This window comes from Botryllus schlosseri, chromosome 12 (genome assembly GCF_051294905.1).
Source record: "Botryllus schlosseri isolate E-star chromosome 12, Bs_hap1, whole genome shotgun sequence".
NCBI classification, from domain to species: Eukaryota; Metazoa; Chordata; class Ascidiacea; order Stolidobranchia; family Styelidae; genus Botryllus; species Botryllus schlosseri.
This window is the reverse complement of record NC_137247.1, coordinates 25,653,715-25,662,581: the sequence shown is the minus strand read 5'-3', so window position 1 is coordinate 25,662,581 and position 8,867 is coordinate 25,653,715. Positions and strand designations below refer to the sequence as shown.

The following is an 8,867-nucleotide window of genomic DNA, read 5'->3' as shown; positions in this document are numbered from 1 at the left end:
GGATAAGTCAATGTAAGCGTCGTTCGTTGACCGGAATACTGTATGAAAACTACATATAGGCAACGCCTACATCATATCCCGGTAAAGGGCGAATAATGATAAAAAGTGTTGACGAAATTCGTTGTCAAATTTCATCGACATGGTTTCGATAAAAACCAATTTTGTGCTAAGTAAATCATAGATTCATGAACCCTGAATTTTCAAATTTCAATGAAGACCCTGAATAAATTGTCATATGGCTAAAAATACGCTGCATATTAAAATTGGCTCATTTCAACCAGTAGAAGCGAAGTTGTTAGAATTTGAAATTTCAACTATTTTATAGTACGATGGAAATTTCGTCACTTCTCCACGTCCAAACAGTAGGCCTACCCTATTTTCAGAACCCAAAAGAGGATTTGGACGGCGAGTAAAGCGAAAGTAGAATTGTTACGTTTCAGGCTGATGGTGTTTTACATTTCGTTGGTAGCTGCATGGCATATTTACGAAAATAGAGCAAAGAAGCAGTTGCAAAATCAGACACAAAAACAATGAGTTAAATCTGTTTATAGACTCAGGCTACTCAGCCATCAATACTTCGCGGATCAAGCATTTCCGGATGGGCTTTTCCAACTGCTATATAAAGGGTCGGCGAACCACCGATTGTCGGTTATCTACGTTGTCGTAAAATTATTTGTAAATCTCACTTTCGTCCCACTTTCATCCTCTTTGGCTCGGTGAACTTTGTAATGCATTAGCTCTTGTGTGATTATCTCTTACTACTATCTCTCTCACTCTAATAGTTTCCCCAGCCAGAGGTGGTCAAAGTAGTCGAGAAAGCTACTCAAGTAGAAGTAGCGACAAAAAAATCTACTCAAGTACGAGTAGAAGTACTTCTTCCATGAGCAACCTAAAACTACTTGAAGTAGAAGTAGAATGGACTGACTTTAAATGTACTCAAGTAAGTAAGTAGTTGTGAAAACGATCCTAATTCGTTCGCATGGATTATAAAAAGGTGCAAATTGAGCTATCCGAAAGGTGACGAACTTGATTCATATTGATGCATGCCAGCAGGTATCCAATTTTCGATAGCATAAGCATTCGTCCACATCATGGGATGAAAATTATAGTATTGATATGGAAATGCGATACTAATCCTCTGTTTACTCAAACAGCACGTTTTAGAAAATATTATGGTGTTGCGCACTCCCCCATGTTATAAGGCCTGTAGTTTAGTCGAAGAGCAATACGGAGATGTTGTGTTGGATGCGGTGCAAACCCTTTCTTCGATTAGTAAACGTTGATAAAAAATATAGTGGACCGTAAAAATACTATATTGTGTAGCTTTATTTCGGGAAATTGAAGGCATTACTACACTTGTTTTTATACTTCAAGATGTACGTTATCCAGACAAAAGAACTGATATTAATTAGAAATCAAAATATACGGTACTGGGAATTGAAAGTGAAATATAAATCTAAAAACGGAACATATGTCGGTATGCTAAAACAGCTCTAAAACTAAAAAAAGTCCGAGTCCACTTTTCCAGATTACGACACGTCATGGACAGTTAGATCACGGTATGATAAATAAATGCTAGATTGCGAAACATCAGTTTCAAACGTTTTGATAAGCCATATATACCGTGATGAAATATTTTATATAGCGAAGGGCAACACTGCGGTGTGAACGGAACCACGCCAACCCGCTATCTAAATTGTATTCACCGGTACTTTCGTGAAATCATACTGGGCACTCCGCATTGACTGCGCGCCAAGCGCGACGAAAATTCTGGCCTTAACTCAACTTTTATGAAAATTAAATGTCGATACTCCGTGAAAACAGTCCCGAAATTTCTCAGGCTTTCTTCCTGATTGGAAGATTAAACTACTTCTACTTGACAAACTGAAAATAGCGAAAAGTATTATGAAATATTATGAACTAGAAGTAGTGAAATACAGATCTACTTGAGTAAGTACCAGAAGTAGAGGAAAGCTACTTGAGTACTTCGAAAAAGTAGAAGTGATTCGTTACTGACCACCTCTGGGATTAGCACCCACGTCTTGTGAGTTGTTGGAGCAATAGGGATTAGGCTAGTCGATGCAACTCTTCTTTTGTATTTCAGTTTGATCATTTATTACGGTATTTAACCTATGAATAAATGCAAAGTTGTACTGCTCTCATTTCGTTCGAGTCATCTTCACTTTCTCGATAGTTTAAGTGACTAACGCGGTGCCCGGCTAGCTCAGTCGGTAGAGCGTTGGACTCTTAATCCAACGGTCGGGGATTCGAGCCCCACGTGGGGCGTTATTTATCGTTGAGAAAATTTGCCTTTCAAGAGATGGTGAAATGCTATCTCCACACCGCGGAAGCAGATCGTCCACCGTCATACGGAATTGTGGACAGTGGACACGCTTATTGTACGAAGAGCAGCAACATTCAAACCAGAGTTGGAATCCAAATAAATACATTTCAAATCAAAGCTCATTCTCGTAAGCATGACGCGTCAGCTTGGCTCATTTCGCGCTATATACTGCTGTAGCATTTGCAGGAAAGCCGGAAATTCGGTTATAATTAAAAAGTAGAGCATAGAAACATTTCACAAATTAGATCACGAGCATTTTGCTTTAATTAGTAAAATTACTCAACTAGAGTTATCTGTATATCTGTATCTGTCACAGTTTGGTTGGATTCATCTTCGTATGTTTTCGGTACTTTGAACACTCACGTTGGCGCCCGGCTAGCTCAGTCGGTAGAGCGTTGGACTCTTAATCCAACGGTCGTGGGTTCGAGCCCCACGTTGGGCGTTCTTTTGCGTTCGTAATTTTTTGTCTGTCAAAGGGTAATTTCGCTATCACCTAAAGGGGGATGTTTATATATCCTCGCCATACGGATATATTTCTCTGTGTATCTAGAATTTGTAATCGTTTGAATTGCGAATATCTTGCACTTCAGGTAAACGTTGGATGTATTTACCATCCCTCCAATGCGAATATTGCAGACGCCGATGCTAGTTTCCCCCAAGAACAGCTCAGATATGATTTAAGCAAGGAAACAATGACATCTAATGATTTGATATGGAAATTTTCATGTTTTATTTGACGAGCATGGAATTTGAAATCCTTGTCCGGTGCACATGCACTTTGTACATACTTGTAAATGTACAATGTACATGTACAATGGCAGCAACATTCAAACCAGAGTTGGAATACTAGAATTTTTTCTGCTTTTCCAAAATAGATGAGAAATATGATTATAGCTATAAAGTATTTTTTCTAAATTAAACTAGAATGAGAATTACAGCCACACAGGTTTTTCCAAATTAGATTAGAACTAGAATTACTGAATTGCGAAAACTTGGAATTTAATCCAGTTCAATTTATATCAAGTTCAGTTTATTCTCATATGCATGACTCGTAATGTTGAATCGTTTCGCACTATACTGTATTAGTAACATTTTCGGGGAAACCAGAAATTAAATTAGAATTGAAATTAGGCAGTGGTACCCAGCCTTTTTGTTGTTGTTGTTGTTGTTGTTCGGATATCAATAATTTTCACTATCCGGATAACGGACATATCCGTATATTTGGAATATATCCAACCGGTAAACCGGATAGTAACAGCTAAGTGAGGCAATCGATTTCACGGGGTCTGCATGAAAAATGGATCGCAAAATCATTACACAGTGTTATTGTAGATCTATAGGTACACGCGCAGTACGAGCGAATACGAGAAAAATCACTCAAATTTTATGTTCACTGCTTCTGCAACGCCCTCCTTACAAAGCACTATGCATCAATTGTAGCATCATGTAGCCGGGACCAAAGTTTTGTAGAAAAGAGTCCTCTTTGAATGCTCTTTCTGCTTTCACAGAAGTGGGCTAGTAAGCAGCGCTTCGTAGAGAGTCTAAAGGTTGACTGGTCGTTTCCCGGAAGCTTCAAAGACTGTCCATGTACAAGTACATGTACATTCCTTTTTGGCCATACTTCTGTTTAGGTTTGGAGTATTGGAAGGACGAGTAGCCAATATGTGAATTGATGCCGACATGATACTTCGCTCTAATTCCTCCTCGCAAAATTCAGGTGATCAGGCGCGTAGCCAGCCGAAAAATAATGGGCGTGTTTGAAATAAAATGAAGGGGTTTCGATTTTTTTCGAATTAATTATCAGCGGAAATCAATTATGCTTGCACGCACGCATATGTTTGCGAACATTCGATGTCATTCAGTTTCGCGGTTTCACTCTTTAATCTCAGTCGCTAATCAGAATTCACTTGAACGGTATATTGTCTCCAAGCCCTCGTGAGTCGTGAGATAGGGGCCAATGCCCGAGACGCGATGGTTATGCCAACGATGATATCTTTCGTACCAGACCTATTGCAGATGCAATTGTGCAGGCCAGCGATAATATCGTGAGCACCAGGTCAGCGATGGTATAGTGTGTACAGAGCCTATTGCATATGCGATTCTTCCAGCCAGCGCGCCTATAGTCTTGTTGAAGACGCGATAAATCAGGTCAGCGACGATAGTGAGCGCGCGGCAACCAATGACCTACTTTCGCGATCTTCTGGCACAGACGTATCTCGCTAATTGGCAACACGCTTCTCGCTTATTGGCCGCGCGCAGCACTGATAATACGACTTATTAAAGCTCACTAAAAAGTGTAAAACGCCTCATTAACGACACTCTTTTATCCGGTTAACCGGCAGAATTATATCCGGATATCGGATATTAAAAAAGCATGCGGTTAATCGGTTAACTGGTTAACCGTTATCCGGATAATCCAACCCTAATTGTCACGAACCTCGTTAGACAAATTATTAATTCTGCAGACGCCTGTCTAAATTTTGCTCGAAACACCATTGAAATACTATTGACTATTGTAATAATTATGTTACTCAATTACTGTACTGTGCCAAATTATTCCTGCTGTTAATGCTAAAGAAAGAAAGAATAACAGAACGAACGAAAGGAAAAAAGTTGAACGCACCATTGACATGAAAGTTGAATAGACAATTGACATAATATATTATAAAGAAACTATAAAACAGTGGGAAAATAGACAAGATTGACTGACGACCAAACTGCTAGGTTAGGACTTAGCCGCCCTTCGCCCGCAAACGGTTTTCGTCGGTGATATATATTTTCGAAAAAGGTGACCCAAAATGCCATGCCCAAGCTTTTTCAACATATGCAAATGTAATGGGAGGGCTGATGAGGCCTTTCCTGAACTGAATGACTAAACCGTGGTTGAGTTGTTGACATTGCAACACGCATATCGGTTCGGTTTATTGCCAATTTTTATCAGTTCAATAGGCTACACCATAAAAATTGCGATACAATGCAAAGATAGAAAGGTGTCGAAACGACTTGGAGTAGTCTTTGGAATCAGGCAACACCTTGGCCTAGGCCATTGTTTCCCAACCGAGGGGGGGGGAGGGGGTTGTAATTCCCCCTTGGGGGGAATTTTGAAATTTTTAGGGGAGAATCTGGCTTTAGCGTTGTATCGGAAGATATACTGGGTTCACAAGGTTTATAGAATTTTATGGTATAGAACTGTTTGGTAGAAATTAGTTCTTTACAATGGTACGTTTCTTCGGCGGATTTTAAGCTAGGTGTATGTTTAAATGCCTTCCGTAGATATTACACCCCCTGATAAAGTGAGGCTCGCGAGACGATCTCTTTTGGTCCGCGACAGCCTCTCGACCAATTTGCTACTAAGCAGGAAAAAGTCAAACCGAATTCAGCACAAGGCCGCTGGTGAAATTGTTTAACTTTTCAAGCGAACATATGAGCTAACGTGAAAAACAAACCAAATACATCGATGCAACAACAGGCCATAGAAACCGGACTTAGTGATTTATTTTTCGTCACCGGCTACCCGACCGGTAAAAAACAGGTCGAATTTAACTGTACTTTTCCAAAGTGTAGTACGGTCCGCATTCGATACGAACCGACCTTACCCCCAATCTTAGCCAAATTTACTGGGGCGAGAAGTTTTTCGCACCCTAATGTTCATCAAGTACAATCCAACAGTTTTTGAGCAAGTGAAAATGTAAATGCGAACCAAAATTATGTAATTTGTAGTTATCAGGAGCTGTTTTCCTTTTGCATTTATTTTAATTTTACACACCTTATCGCTATCATCCTTATCGCCGACGACTTACCAATTCCATCTCATTTGAGTTACTCAGCTCTGTGTATTTGTTTCCTTACATTTCATTGGCTGTCTTGTAGCCTATTCGTTGTTAGTCGTTGCCATAGTAGCTCGAACTTTATGTTGTTAACAGTCGCCTTAATTTTTTTTCTGCGTTTGTATTTTCCAGTACTCATGATTAGGAACAGTTCGAAAATGTTCGAGTTTTTTTAATTAACGTTTATTCTCCGTATCATGAATGAAACATGAATATCTTGTGATTGCTGCCAATTCCGTTGCTACGGTTGTCAAAGAGCACCTCCCTACCGAAGTTGAATTTATGATTAATCAATTACCGTACATGTTTAACAGCAATTGTAATTTGATATTTTTAGCATGGAGCAATTATAATGTAATTGAAACATACAAGGGAGTAACTGTAATTGTAATCGAACAGAATTAATGTAATTGATCAAACTCTGGTCGACACACACCATGAAAACTACAAAAACAACAACATTCAAAGTGGACTTGAAAAACTAGAAAATTTTCTGCTTTCCAAATAGACTGGAATCGGAATTATAGCTACTCAGTTTTCCTAAGTAGATTAGAATTAGAAATACTGAATTTGTGAAAACTTGGAAATTGAATTCAGTTCAATTCAGGTTAAATCACAACTCATTCTCATAAGCATGACTCGTAAGCTTGGCTCGCTTCGCACTATATACTGTTCTCTTGTAGCATATTCAGGAAAGCTAGAAATTTGATCAGAATTAGAATTATAGCAAACAAACAATTACCAAATTAGACTAGAATCAGATGAGCGGAGTTTCGCTCCAATCATCCTAACCTAGGGTTACCATACGTTCTCTTTTAAGGAATTTTCCCTCTTTTTTCAATAAATTGAAAGTGTCCTCGGAGGACGACTAAATGTCCTTTTAGGGAGGAATTTGTCCTCTTTTTCTAGACAAAGTATTAAGATGCCATAAAAATCTCGACCGCGACGCAGCAAAGGTTTCGTAAAAAATCGGGTAAAACGGAGGTCGAGTCGAAGTATTGACGTATTTTTAGTCAACACAGCTAGGTCAACACAGGTTGGTCGAAAACTTTTAAAATTAACCATTTTCCTTCCGGTATTACAGAGTTTTCCGGTCAGAGTTTTTAAAAAGTGTCCTCCTTTTCGGATATCGAAATATGGTAACTCTAGCCTAACCAGACAGCAAGAATTATCTAATTGTCCAAGTAGCGTTGTGGTCATCTTCGGTAGTTTGAAAACCCAGTGCGGTGCCTGGCTAGCTCAGTCGGAAGAGCGTTCGACTCCTAATTCCAGCCCCAGGTTGGGCGTTATTTTGCAACAGCTTGATCCGGCGTACTCATGTTGTGTGGTATACATACTTCTCTACTACCAGCTAATTGAGACTGCGTGTAGCTAAGCATAACCATTTAACCAAGCATCAGATATACTATCAGTAGTTAGATAAATGTGCATTAGGCGCCCATTCGCGATTTATAATAAACAAACAAAGATTATCAATATAATAAGTAATGAAAGAATTAGCTCATTCTCAATTTTGCAGCAATACTCGAGGGGAATTCCCTTCTGACTGTGCGGCAATCAAAAAGGGGGAATAATTAACGATAGAGAGAAAACGAACAAAGAATCTTGATTGACCTTTGTACTCAGACTGGAGTCATTCTACTTGTACTTTTCCACTCGCCTCCTGATTCTACCTTATTCTGGGATTTGCGAATATGTTGAACGTAATCAGCTTCCAAAATATGATTGACCTTTCGTACTCTGACCAGACGTGAAACTTATTCATTAGTAATTCTACTTGTACTTTTCCACTCATGATTCTGCCTCGCTTGACCTCTGGATAAGGACACGAAACTACTGCTGACTTCGGTCGTACGCGACTGGGCTTGGTAATAGTTGCCTGCCGACAAATCGCCCTGGCCTATCGTTTTGTGGTCTAATTTCGTGACGGGGCTTTGGGAATAATTGCCTGTCCAACCACCCTGGTTGACTTGTCGTTTCGCGATTCACTCGATTTCGTGTACGGTGGGGTATAGGAATAATTGCCGGTCGTGACGTCAATAAAGTTTTCTCCTGATCGGTGAGATCCTGGTGCGTGTTTTAGGTGTCTATACGTTCGGCTGTACAGTGTGCTTGTACATAGTGACGCTTGTAGTCTGTCCCGTACTGTCGTACTTGCTCTTGCTTTGTTGTCGACTCAAATAGTAAGGAGAAATGATCTGTTCTGGTTATGAGTATGTGTGTCATTTTGAGTCATATCGAGAACCAGAATGTCGTGTATTAGAAATAGGTATTAGGCGCCCCCGACGTGGATTAACTTTAATAAAGTAACATTTAGAATATAATAAGTAATTAAACAAATAGCTCATTCTCAATTTGACTCGCATCAACGTGTTAATTTCCGATATTGTAGTAATTGGTGGTAGCAACAACTACTGTTCCACACCTTTACCGCTTTCTAGCGTCTTAGGACAGACAGTCCCATCCAAACAATGTATTTATGATGGGTTCTTTTACTGCTTCACGTCTGGTCAAGCGTAATCATGCCGGTGTCTGTAAATGATATATAATTTACCGCGGCATATTATTTTTGTATGCTGTACATGATGTACAACTTGAATCGATCAGTTGGCGAACTAATGCTTTACCGGTATGTACGATCGATCGCGAGCTCACCACGCACTTGTCGTTCGAGAGCGACTCATTTCGCTATAGAC

The 8,867-nt window shown here is 39.6% G+C and overlaps 2 non-coding genes across 2 annotated transcripts; both read left to right on the top strand.

The window, feature by feature from the left end:
* Positions 1-2,213: 2,213 nt before the first annotated feature.
* On the top strand, positions 2,214-2,286 carry Trnak-cuu (transfer RNA lysine (anticodon CUU)). The gene has a single exon. It is a non-coding gene; the product is annotated as a tRNA-Lys (tRNA).
* A 427-nt stretch (positions 2,287-2,713) lies between these two features.
* Trnak-cuu (transfer RNA lysine (anticodon CUU)) lies at positions 2,714-2,786 on the top strand. The gene has a single exon. It is a non-coding gene; the product is annotated as a tRNA-Lys (tRNA).
* The last annotated feature ends 6,081 nt before the right edge of the window (positions 2,787-8,867 follow it).